This window comes from Myxine glutinosa, chromosome 5 (genome assembly GCF_964187855.1).
Source record: "Myxine glutinosa chromosome 5, kmMyxGlut1.1, whole genome shotgun sequence".
NCBI classification, from domain to species: domain Eukaryota; kingdom Metazoa; phylum Chordata; class Myxini; order Myxiniformes; family Myxinidae; genus Myxine; species Myxine glutinosa.
The window spans coordinates 205,088,594-205,102,741 of NC_136265.1; positions in this window are offsets into that span (position 1 = coordinate 205,088,594).

The following is a 14,148-nucleotide window of genomic DNA, read 5'->3' on the forward strand; positions in this document are numbered from 1 at the left end:
CAACTCTTTCTAACTTTCGTAATAATCCCGGTTGGACCGCTTGTCCCTGTGGTCACGGGAATAGCGGTCTCCTTCTCGGCCGCTACCCTGATAATCATTCTTTCGGGAGATGCTGTAACTCTGGGAGCCTCCATAGTAATATCGGCTGCGGCCACCACCAAAACTACCACCAAGTTGTCCTCTTCTGTAGACCCCTCGACGCCTACGAAATGCCTTACCTACTGTTATGGTCCGACCCTCCATCTTCTTGCTATTCAGATCCTTTTCTGCATCTCTGGCATCCTTTGAGTTTTCAAACGTGACAAAGCCAAACCCTCTTGACTTTTGTGTCTCCCTGTCTTTTATCGGCACTACTTCCAAAAGTGGTCCATATTTGCTGAAGGCAGACTCCAGAACATCTTCCTTTGTTTTGAAGTTCAGTCCACCTACAAATAACTTGCTAACTTTGTCGCCATCTCTAACTGGTGTGGTGTTATTTTCCCTACTGGGCTTTTTAGCAACCATCGGGTTACCATAAACTTGACCACCGGCCAAATCATTCCCGATAACAACTGATACTCCCTCTACAGGAAGAGTGGTTTGTAAACCTACGGTGACCGGTCCTGACACCACATCGTACTCCAACTGGATGGCATGAAGTGGAGCTCGAACACAGCCACCAATCCCCTGTAAACGAACACTATCACCAGTTGCTGTCTCCTCTGACAATGGCAAGATGCCTTCAAGCATTAAAGATTGATGTGCTCCGGTGTCCCTCAATACCCTAACAGGTCTCCGGGTAGTCGGGTCTCCATCCAGTGACACAAACCCCTTTGAAATAAATGGTTGGTAACCCTTTTGAGGGCGATTTCTCACACTTGCCATTGCATTCGGAGTTGTACTAGTCGAACTCCACTCCTGATTTTCTTTTCCCAGGGCATAACAGTGGGACATCAAGTGTCTAGGTTTATGGCAAAAAGCGCAAGTAGGCCCGGAGGAGAACCTCGTGGTCTGCCTCGAGCCCCCCCCCCCCCCCCCGGAGGATTAGTCCGTCTTGGCACTGTAGACCTCTGATCCCTAGGAGTCACGGTATCAGATCTATCCTCATAGTCATCTCCAGGCCGTCCCCATGAATCTTCGTTCTCCGCACCGGATGCACCATAACTCCCCTGGTTAAGTCTAGGTGAGAAGGTCGGCTTGTGGAACCCCATCCTGTGTGTTAAAGCATAATCATCTGCCATGGTTGCTGCCTCATACAGCTTTGGTACTTTCCTTTCCTCCAGATGTACTTTAATGTCCTCGTGGACGCACTGCTGGAATTCCTCCACCAGGATCAATTGTCGCAATAGTTCGAAGTCTTTCCCAACTCCTCTTGAATCACACCACCGATCAAAAACGGTTTCTTTCATTCTGGCAAACTCCACATCGGTCTCATTCTCCCTCTTCCTGGCGTTCCGGAATTTTTGCCGGTAAGCTTCAGGGACCAATTCATAGGCTTTGAGAATGGTTTTCTTCACTATCTCATAATCTGCACATTGCTCAATCGGTAAAGCCGAATAAATATCTTGAGCTTTACCCACCAGAACACTTTGTATTAATATGGTCCAGGACTCCTCAGGCCATTTTAGCATTTGAGCCACTTTCTCAAAGTGTAAAAAAAAACTTGGCTACCTCCTTTTCATTGAAGGGTGGAACCAGCCTCACATGTCTGCCAACATCCCAGGTGTTTTGACTAGTTGTCGAACCAGTCGGCATGGGTGGTACCTCTCCCCGTTCTCTCATTAACTCCAGCTCCTTGACTTTAATTTCCTGCTGACGCGCCAATTCACGGTCCTTTAACTCCCTTTCGGCTCTTCTCTCCTCTGCTTCGAGTTCTCTTGCAGCTCTCCTTTCCTCTGCTTTTTTGTCTTCTAACCTTTCCTGGAGTTCTCTTTCCACTCTGCTTTTTTCTCTTCTAACCTTTCCTGGCTCTTCAATTGCATCTCCGTTTTTTGGAGCTCCACACTTTCTTGTTCTTCTGGTAACCAATTCAAGGCTCCCTCTCTCCGTGTTCCTTGTTCCACCATAGATTCTATCACCACTGCATCTCTGTTTTCTTCATTTTAGCTCGGACCTCCAAGCTAAAATGTTTGCCCAATATCAAGAGTTCCGATTTTAGTAACGCTCGGAACTGTGCCTCACTAGGGGTCGCTGTAGACTTCTCTGCGTTAAACTCCATGGTGACTATCCGTTAACACCTGTTAACCTTCACACAAGAAATTTCCCCAAAAAATTTTTTTTTTTTTTTTGAAACATTTGGGAATGTTGAACAAATTCCAAAATTGGAAAATTTGGGAATGCTAGGGAATTCTATCCCGGACGATATTTAGGGAATTTTAGATCCCGGACGAAGACCCAATTTCGATCCCACGAGTTTCAATTGGACGAGCCCCCAATTTCTGTTACGGGGTCCTCTACAATCATCTTGGTCTCGGTAGCCTCCGAACCCCGAGAGGAACCCCGGCAGAAAAATATCTTACCCTGTGTTGAAAATCAATAGTGAAACCACACCAATGATTATAAATGAACAAAATTGTATTAGAAATCACACACAGGAATAACGGGATAACAGATGGCCATTAAGAGTGCACTCTATATATATCTTATATAAAGTCAAGTAACTCACTGCTCTGCCAGCAAATGAACGGACACTCCTCAATGTCTCTATGACTTTTCCCAAGGCGAATGGGAGTCGCTCCAGCGGGCGATGGAACGAAATCCGGTCGAAGCCCGAATCTCGCTCTCCGGTCGATATCCGAAGCGTGTACAGTGGGCAAGGGTGCTCTTCCTGCCAAACTGTACAACGGCGCCCTCCAGAGGCGCACCTTCACCGCTCCCTCAGCAAACCGCAACGTAATTGGAGACGAAGTGGTCGCACCCACTCACCCCCGACAGACGGTAGGATGTTGGGGGTGAAGATGACATGAAGCAAACGTTCACAGGTGTCTGAAGCACGGGGTTCAAAATGGCCGACGGCTCTGGCTTGAGCCGATGCGACGAGGCAAGGATTCGTCGGAATCTCAGCGCCCCAAATCTGTCTATGCAGATTTCTCCACTACAGCGAATATTCTTATCGCCGGATGTCCCTTCCAGGAACTCAAAATCCCCTGGCGGCTGTCGGTAAACCTGGCTCGTTACGGAGCGCTGACGTCACCCGTCCTCTCCAACTTGGTTCGCGCTGCTTCTTCCTCTTCACCTCATTGTCTTCTCGTTTGGTTTCCTGTATCATTTTAAGTTAACCTTTTTAACTTTTAATAACTGTTCATAAACAATAAACCTTGAGAAGACAATAATAGTACACAGAATCCGAAATCTTTCAAGTAGAGGAAAACCACAATAACGGAAGTTACGAATCCGTAACAGTATGTACTCCCGTTCCTGTCGTAACGAAAAACATTACGAAATTACGTTCACACCGTCACATCAAACACTACCGTGAACACAAACATCGTCACAATGAAAACATCGTCACAATGAACGTTATGCGAACGTGAATGTTATGCGGGAGTCCAAACCTGAGAATGCTGGAGACCAAAGCTGAAATTGGAAAAATTTAATAGCCTATTTTACTCCTGGGGATCCCAGGTTTACCCACCCAAAATATCGTTGCGATCGGTTCAGCTGTTTTTGCGGTACCTACGAACGGACAGACGGATAGACGGACAGACAGACAGACGGACAGACATTTGGTGAATTATAGTAAGATTAAATAAATATTCTTTAAAATCTCATGTAATTAATAAATCTATATTATAAGTGTGAAAGGTTGTCTGTTTGTTTGTTTGTTTGTTCTGAAACAGCGTCGCCATTTCCCAACGGATCTTCACCAAATTTGGCACGGGTGTCCCTATGCACCACAGAATCACTGAGGAACCAAAAAAATCCACCGCCCCCCACACCCGGGGACCAATTTGCCATTTCTCAGCGGATCTTCACCACATATGGCACAAGGGTCCCCATGCACCACAGAATCACTGATGAACAAAAAAACACGACCACCCCCACCCACACCCTCACGCCCACCCACACCGGTGGACCAAATTCGACATTTCTTCACTGCCTCCAAATCAAAGCTATTTCATCCTAGGATACTCTCTCATGGGTTGTTTCAGTAGGCGATTGTTCACAGCCATTTGCAATAATGTTTACAAATACTGGTATTTTCAGTACAAAAGGTAAGATGTAGTTATATTGATTTTGGCGTATGTTTTTCAGTCAATACGCATATTGTTTTTCACTCAGTGGTGTCATATACTACTCAACACTAACGTATGTTTTTCAGTCCATATGGATATTGTTCTTCACTCAGTGGTGTCATATACTACTCAACACTAACGTTTCAATACATTTGTGTTTTTCTCCTTTCTTACAAACAATTTTCTCAGTAACTTCGTAAATGGGACCTAAGAGGCAACGTTCTACAAGTGCAGATGCACATGCAATACAAGTACAACAAAAGAGACAAAGAGAGTCCTCAACAGAGAGAGAAGCTCGACTTGCAGCCCAGCGAGCCAGACAGGCACAACTGAGATCAGCTCAAACTCCTGCTCAAACACAAGCGCGAATTGCTGCACAGCAGACCAGACAGGCACAACTGAGATCAGCTCAAACTCCTGCTCAAACACAAGCGTGAATTGCTGCACAGCAGACCAGACAGGCACAACTGAGATCAGCTCAAACCCCTGCTCAAACACAAGCGCGAATTGCTGCACAGCAGACCAGACAGGCACAACTGAGATCAGCTCAAACCCCTGCTCAAACACAAGCGCGAATTGCTGCCCAGCAGACCAGACAGGCACAACTCAGATCAGCTCAAACTCCTGCTCAAACACAAGCACGAATTGCTGCACAGCAGACCAGACAGGCACAACTGAGATCAGCTCAAACTCCTGCTCAAACACAAGCACGAATTGCTGCACAGCAGACCAGACAGGCACAACTGAGATCAGCTCAAACTCCTGCTCAAACACAAGCACGAATTGCTGCACAGCAGACCAGACAGGCACAACTGAGATCAGCTCAAACTCCTGCTCAAACGCAAGCGCGAATTGCTGCCCAGCAGACCAGACAGGCACAACTGAGATCAGCTCAAACTCCTGCTCAAACACAAGCGCGAATTGCTGCACAGCAGACCAGACAGGCACAACTGAGATCAGCTCAAACCCCTGCTCAAACACAAGCGCGAATTGCTGCCCAGCAGACCAGACAGGCACAACTCAGATCAGCTCAAACTCCTGCTCAAACACAAGCACGAATTGCTGCACAGCAGACCAGACAGGCACAACTGAGATCAGCTCAAACTCCTGCTCAAACACAAGCACGAATTGCTGCACAGCAGACCAGACAGGCACAACTGAGATCAGCTCAAACTCCTGCTCAAACACAAGCACGAATTGCTGCACAGCAGACCAGACAGGCACAACTGAGATCAGCTCAAACTCCTGCTCAAACACAAGCGCGAATTGCTGCCCAGCAGACCAGACAGGCACAACTGAGATCAGCTCAAACTCCTGCTCAAACACAAGCACGAATTGCTGCACAGCAGACCAGGCAGGCACAACTGAGATCAGCTAAAACTCCTGCTCAAACACAAGCACGAATTGCTGCACAGCAGACCAGGCAGGCACAACTGAGATCAGCTCAAACTCCTGCTCAAACACAAGCGCGAATTGCTGCACAGCAGACCAGACAGGCACAACTGAGATCAGCTCAAACTCCTGCTCAAACACAAGCGCGAATTTCCGCACAGCAGACCAGGCAGACAGCACTCAGGGCTGTAGAAACTCCGGCCCAGACAAGAGCACGACTTGATGCACACCGCACCAGGCAGACAGCAGTGAGAGCAAGCAAGTGGCAGAACAAGAGGCTTGCTGCTTTTCAATATGACTCCTCCATCAACTATGAAGGTGAGTCTATTGTTCACATAGGTGGAATGTATGTCATCTGTAAACACTGTAGAGCAAAGAAGTGGAAGGCTGAATCACCTGGAATGTGTTGTGCTGGAGGCAAAGTGCTTCTCCCACCCCTCACAGAACCACCTGAACCACTAAAGTCACTTTTAGCTGGCAGCAACCGAGACTCCCACCATTTATTGGCAAACATACGAAAGTACAACTCATGCTTTCAAATGACCTCATTTGGTACGACAAGCATTGTGCAGCAACAAGGATGGATGCCAACTTAAAGGTTCAGGGACAGGTTTACCATTTGGCTGGTTCGCTTTTGCCCTTACCTAATGAAGACCCAAAGTTTCTTCAAATTTATTTCCTGGGTGATGAGCAGCAGCAGGTACAGCAGCGCTGCAGAAATATTACAACTGTCAGAGAGGAAATTGTGCTGGCCCTTCAGCAGATGCTCCGTGCTCATAGTAATTATGTTAAGAGTTTTCGCACTACTTTGCATAATCTAACACAGCCAAACTGGAAAGTAATCTTCCATGCTGACAGAACTCCAACAGGACAGCATCCACGGCGCTTTAATGCTCCTACTGTTTCGGATGTGGCTGTCCTCATATCTGGACAAGAATTCAATCGGCGAGACATCATTCTCCAACAGCAAGATGACAAACTGATTCGTATTTCTGAAACTAATAAGGCCTATGATGCCTTGCAGTATCCTCTCATATTCTGGAAAGGCGAGGATGGATATCACTTTGAACACCAAAGACGTGATGGAAAAAAGTGTCTGCCAATGACTTATATTCCTACCGAATTATGGTCAGACAAATGGACAGTCATATTTTGCGATATGGTCAGCTCTTCCACCAATTCATTGTTGACATGTATGCCAAGATTGAGTCTGAGCGATTGTGCTACATCAGACACAACCAGAAGAGATTCAACCCTCTCCTTTCACGCATCTTCAAATCACACATCAATGTTGAAGCATGCTACTCAGTCAAGTCTATCAAGTACGTCTTGAAGTACGTCAAGGTACTGATCAGGCAGTCTTTGGTCTGCAGAGAGAGGAAACCAAAAATGATGAGGTATCAGCATATCAGATGGGTCGTTACATCAGCAGTAATGAGGCTGTGTGGCGTATTCTCAACTTTCCCATTCACGAACACCACCCCAGTGTGGAAAATGGGGAAAGAGTTTACTTCACAGAAGAAACCGCGCTGCAGCGAGCCCAGCAGCCACCTCGGACCAAACTAACTGCATTCTTTGATTTGTGCAAACAGGATTCCTTTGCTGGAAGTCTTCTCTCCTGTGAAGAGCCCAGATATTACACCTGGCAAGAAGGGAAAAAGGCATTTCAGCCAAGAAAGCAAGGTGCAACAATCCCTGGACACCCTCACATCAGATCCAGTCAAGTGTTAGGTCGTGTCTACACTGTTCATCCCAGCAACTCTGAGTGCTTTTTATCTCAGACTCCTCCTGCACAACATTCATGGTCCAACCTCATTCCAGGGTCTCAAGACAGTTGCTGGATATGTCTGTGCAACATACCGTGAAGCTTGCCTGAGAAGAGGTCTCTTGGAAGATGATGCACATTGGAACAGTACCTTGGAAGAGGCTGCAGTCTCGCATTCTCCAAGCAAGATGAGGAGCCTCTTTGCTATCATTATCTGTGCCTGTTCACCATCCAATCCTGAGCAACTTTGGCATAATCACCAGGACAGCATGACAGAAGACATACTGTATCAAGCACAACAAGAGTCAAAAAACCCAAACCTGCAGTTTACCTCTGCCACGTACAACCAAGCACTGGTACTCTTTGAAAATACTGTACAGTCCATGGCTGGCAAGGATCTTCAACAGTGTGGACTGCCTGCTCCTGTACGAACTGAACCTGCAACTCTCAGTCGAGAGATGCTTCAGGCAACCACCTATGACATTCAACAGCTGCAACAGTATGTCCACCAATATGAACCACTCTTGGTTCCAGATCAAAAAGAAGCTTATACGAGGATCAAACAATTGTTGACATCTGACTCGGGTGGAATTGTTTCCTTGATGCCCCTGGTGGAACAGGCAAAACGTTTTTGATCAACGTAATTTTGGCACAAGTTTGTTCACGACAGCAGATTGCTATGGCAGTGGCCTCATCTGGAATTGCTGCAACTTTGCTCACAGGTGGCAGGACTGCTCATTCTGCCTTTAAGCTGCCACTCAACCTGGCCCACAATGAGAGTCCTGTGTGCAATATTGGCAAAGGATCTGGACAGGCACAGGTTCTAAAGCAGGCTAAGCTGATAGTATGGGATGAGTGCACAATGTCTCACAGACTTGCATTTGAGGCTCTCGATCGCACCTTACAGGATCTCAGAGGTAACGCTAAAATCATGGGTGGGGTCACACTCTTGCTCTCTGGAGATTTCAGGCAAACTCTACCAGTCATTCCAAAGGGTACACCTGCTGATGAGTTGAGAGCATGCCTCAAAGAATCCTAAATTTGGAGACGAGTGGAAAAACTCCATCTTTCTACCAACATGAGCGTTGCACTTAATAGAGATGTCTTAGCAGGCCAGTTTCCAAAGGTTTTGCTTCAACTGGGCAATGGTCGGCTACCAGTAGACACTGAGACTGGAGATGTCACAATACCCCCAAATTGTGGAACAATCATCAACACATCTGAAGAAATGCTATTAAAGGTTTATCCGAGCCTCTCACAGAATTATAAAAACCATGAGTGGCTTTGTGAACGTGCCATCCTTGCTCCCAAAAATGACTTTGTGCAGGATATTAATGCCACCATCATTCAACAGCTACCAGACCAATCCACATGGTACACGTCAGTTGACACTGTAGTTGATCTTGACGATGCTGTCAACGATGCAACAACTCTGTGTTTGCCTCAAAATCCTGTGTCCCAAACCCATCTCTCTCTGTTCCCACCTTACCCAGTCAAACCCAACTGCTCCTGGATTATGTGTCCTTCTTTCCTGACAACGCGGATAAGTTTTGGTCAAACCTCGACTCTGATTCTGCAACTGGACCAGACGGCATCAGCTGTGTTCATAAGATCGTAATAAGTGGGATAATTAGATGGGTTAACTCTGCACTGTGCCTATTTTGCTTTGTAAACATCACAGCACACGTATATACCCCTATTGTTTGTTTTATACCGCACCACACAAATACTGTATTTTGCCCTGATGTACTACCTTGTGAATAAACCCTGATTGGTAAAAGTACCACAACCTTTTCTTCGCTCCCCTGTAAATAATTACCCCCAATACACTTATATTTCCAATCCGCTTGTGTATATCATTTCTTTCTGTTTTAGCATAGCCTGTACTAGTGGTTAGGCAGGACGTTTCAGTTCCCACAGATTGGCTCCAATCTATATCCTCTGTGCACTGGCAGTTCCGCTCAGCTGCATCTGATTAAAACCTAAGATGAGATCAGTGCACATCAAGGGTGCAAAACACGGTTAGAAAGCCACGTTATCTCCAGATATAAGGTAATTGGAGGGAGGACCCTAGGGGATCTGGTTGACTAATTGGCGTAGCGGTTGATTAGCAACCCGCCGGACTGCGGAGTTATCCACGTTCGGTGTGGCCTCAGGTACGGTAGTCCTGGAGAAACTGAGGCCCCCCTCGTAGTAGACCGCAAAACTCCGGACCGCAACAATATTTTCTGGATGATGTTTTTATCCTGAATGTATTTGCAAGTTAGTTGCTAAGTCTCAGTCATTGTGTAGAAACAGTAAATAGGATGTATATTTATTTTACGTACAGGTAGGCAAGCTCTTCCAGAAAAGATGCGACTGCTAGCAATATCTGGTCTGTTCCAAGACAGAACCAAACTGAGCCGTTCAGGAAGGGAAACACCAGTTCCTGAAAAAAGAAGAAGAAAAAGATTTAAAATGTCATAGCCCTTGTGGCCTGAGTAATTTTGCTGCACTGAGTTGAAGGTCGTCAGTCGGCCATCTTTGGTCGGATTACAAAACAAAATCTTCTGCAGATGTAACCCAATCATTCATTATCTGTGTGCTAAGTTTGAACAAGATTGGTATTTGCATATCTGAGACATGGTTGAGGACAGTCAATATGGGTTTTTAAAAAACAAACTAAAATGGCCGCCAGTCTACCAGTCGGCCATCTTTGGTCGGATTACAAAACAAAATCTTCTGCAGATGTAACCCAATCATTCATTATCTGTGTGCTAAGTTTGAACAAGATCGGTATTTGCATATCTGAGACATGGTTGAGGACAGTCAATATGGGTTTAAAAAAAAAAACTAAAATGGCCGCCAGTCTACCAGTCGGCCATCTTTGATCATATTGCAAAATAAAGTGAGGTGCACATGTATGCCATGTACCATGCTTTGCCAAGTTTGAATAAAATTGGACCATGCATGTTCAAGAGACAACAACTAAAATGGCCGCCAGACAGCCCAAGTATGATCAAAATCGGTCCATACATCTCTGAGATATGGTTGTCGATGCGCACATTGACGGACGGATGGACAGAAGCAACCCAATCTATAAGTCCAAATTCGGACTAAGTCCAACAAGAGCTAATAATAATGAATCAGAGGTTACATGTTTATTGCAGCTAAATATTTTTTTTGTGAATATTCTGGCTAGATAGAGTGAGCAAAAAAGAAGGTGAATAGATGGACTGGAAAGAAAAACATCATGAAGGAAATTAAAATAGGTAGGTAGAGATGGATTGGGCATGTACGATATATGGAAAATAACAACATAACAAAACTAGAGGTCAAAGAACACTTTACCCCCATGCAATGTTGAGGAAAAGGACATGGGAAGGGTTACCCCTTCCTTTTTATTTCGACGAAGTTAGTTCAGGCCGGGCATCACTGGGTGCCGCCATTTTGACTGAATCTGGATGTTCCCCCACCCTGAGAGTGTGAGTGGTAATTTGATTGGTCAAGATGGTATATGCATTTGCCAAAGTACTGATAAACTGAAGGTTTTTGGAAGTACCAATAAGGCAAGTTGTGTTCTATAGTGTTCAAAATATACATAATCAATTGAACTAACAGGAAAATTTGAAAGGCTGTAGAAAAAAAAAAAAAAGATTGAATAGGAATTTTATCACCGCTGATGCGTTTGGGATACAGTCTTTTACACCACCTTATTTAACACGTTGCATTAGTTCTTCGTGCCTGTCGTTTGGGTCCTATGTGACGTCCCTAAAAAAAAAAACAGGTCATTTTCCTCTTTGGAACAGACAGACAGACTGAGCCAATTGCTTTACCCTGCTGTGCACATGCGTGCACTGGATGAAACGCCGTCCATTTTTGCCAAATTCAGAGCCAAAGTACTGCAAAAAAACTTCAGGTTTTTGGAAATGTAATGAAGCTGATTCATGCTCGACAGTGTTCAAAATATTAAAATAAAATTGTAAATATGAAGTAGTTCCTCGATCAGTGACTGACACACACAGAGGGAAAGACTGACAGACACAGTCAGTGTGAAACAACTGCTTCCCCCACTTTCTGCTACCCGCGTGGTGGACACAGCGATGCGTCGGAAGCCTGAGAGTAAGAGCTTGTCAGCTGGTTGCATCTTTTTCTGGGGGCGTGGCTGCCGCTGATGCATGCCTCTGTATAACCAGTCAGCTGGCACTCATTATGCCAACTTTGGAAGGATAACAGGCCGAGCCAACCCACCTGGTGTTAATTCAACGGCATAACAGGGGCTCAAACTCAGGACCCTTAGATCTCAAGCCAGCCACCTTAACCGTTAAATCAACACAAGGCTCAGGTTGTGGGCTCAAGACAGGCAAGTTATGCGATTTCTTCAATAGCCTCCGTATGACAGGATCGTGTGACATGATACAGAGAGCTAGCTTGTACACGTAATTTCCCTGTGATGTTCCACACATGAAATTTCCGGTATGAGATGATGCTTCATTAGTAACATGCTGGATGACTTGATATGTGCTCCTGTTTCCTCCGCATGAATTTGAACTTGTTGATAAAACGTTGGTACTTAACAGCACAGGGACTGGCTGATGCATCCAAGCAGTATCAACACAATCATAAGCAAGTGTTACTGCACTTCAATAACTTTTATCCAACATACTTCACAAATGTTTGAACCTTTATACTCATCACTCACTTCAAAAAACATTCACGCACCCTGTCCCTCAATGCAAACCAATTCCCGAGCTACAAAAGTTAAAGCCATGGCTCTTGCTCCTCACTCAGTTAAAAAAGATCTATCAAAATTTCATAGCTCACAGTCACTTGTGCTAAACCTAGAGTATGGCAGATAGGTGCAGGAATTGTGCCTTTGATGACACAAGCATGGCATTTGTCACACAGTCAGAGTATGTCCTAAGAAAGATATTTGGCTATAGGGCCATCGCAGATTTGTCCTTTTTTGAAAAATGGCTACCATTGTTGTCACAGGTCAAATCTGCGATGGCCCTATAGCCAAATATCTTTCTTAGGACATACTCTACCTGTGTGCCAACTCTCGTGCTTATATCATCAAAGGCACAATTCTCCCGAATATTTCACCTATCTGCTGTACTAAAAATTGGGCGCCATTTTTATTGGACACATCTGTGATGACTCTAAGAGCCGGCGAATCCGGTGTTGTGAATGAACGCGTACGTATTATGTTGAAAAGCCAGATTTTGCTGGATCCCTTGAGAATTTCGAAGCTTTGACGCACCAAATCGCTCAATGGAAGCCGCCATCTTGCGGATGCGGGAGTTTGCATAACAAATTGAAAAACGTTCAACAGGAGTTTGTTTCGCCCATCTTTTTTTGATTCACAATCTTATGCACCTCTAATTTGTAATTAAAATACTTTAAGATCAACCTCGTTCCCCGGGCCCACACGGGCCCTGGTTATCTTCAACGAAAATCGTCACCAAACACCGGAACCAATGAGATTCGAGCATTTGAAAAAATATTTCAAAAACCAAATCACTCAATGGAGGCCTCCATCTTCCGGATGCGGAAGTTTGCATAAAACAATTGCGAAAAAGTTCAATAGGAGTTTGTTTCACCCGTCTTTGTTTGATTCACAATCGTATGCACCTCTAATTTGTAATTAAAGTACTTTAAGATCAACCTCGTTCCCCGGGCCCACACGGGCCCTGGTTATCTTCAACGAAAATCGTCACCAAACACCGGAACCAATGAGATTCGAGCATTTGAAAAAATATTTCAAAAACCAAATCGCTTCATGGAGGCCGCCATCTTCCGGATGCGGAAGTATGCATAAAAAATTGCGAAAAAGTTCAATAGGAGTTTGTTTCACCCGTCTTTGTTTGATTCACAATCTTATGCACCTCTAATTTGTAATTAAAATACTTTAAGACCAACCTCGTTCCCTGGGCCCGCATGGGCCCTGGTTATCTTCAACGAAAATCGTCACCAAACACCACAACCAATGAGATTCGAGCATTTGAAAAAATATTTCAAAAAAGCTTATTACCGCGTTTCGGAGGCTGAAAACGGCGTCAAATATTCTAAAATTGACGAAGAATTATTTTTTAGAAATCTCGCGGCTGTAGGGGATAGTTTTTCACGGCCGGAAATATCCGAAGTTAAGACGGAATTCACCGAATTAATCAAGAAGGAAATTTTATAAATTTTAATCTCATCCAGAATGCAAATGGTGTCATTTTGAACTAGGTGCGGTACCTACTACACCCACCTACAACCAACTACCTAACCTACTGATGCCATAGTGATGGGTAAAATAGTGGCAAGAGGCTTTGGCTTCGCCGGCTCATTGCGGCTTTGCAGTCGGTACTAGTAGCCGGCGAAGCCTGTGTTGTCAATGAACGCGTACGTATTATGTTGAAAAGCCAGATTTTGCTGGATCCCTTGGCTTGAGAATTTCAAAGCTTTGACGCACCAAATCGCTCAATGGAGGCCGCCATCTTGCGGATGCGGAAGTATGCATAACAAATTGAAAAAACGTTCAATAGGAGTTTGTTTCACCCGTCTTGGTTTGATTCACAATCTGATGCACCTCTAATGTGTAATTAAAATACGTTAAGACCAACCTCGTTATCTTCAACGAAAATCGTGACCAAACACCGGAACCAATGAGATTCGAGCATTTGAAAAATTATTTCAAAAAAGCTTATTACGCGTTTCGGAGGGTGAAAACGGCGTCAAATATTCTAAAATTGACGAAGAATTGTTTTTTAGAAATCTCGCGGCCGTAGGGGATAGTTTTTCACAGCCGGA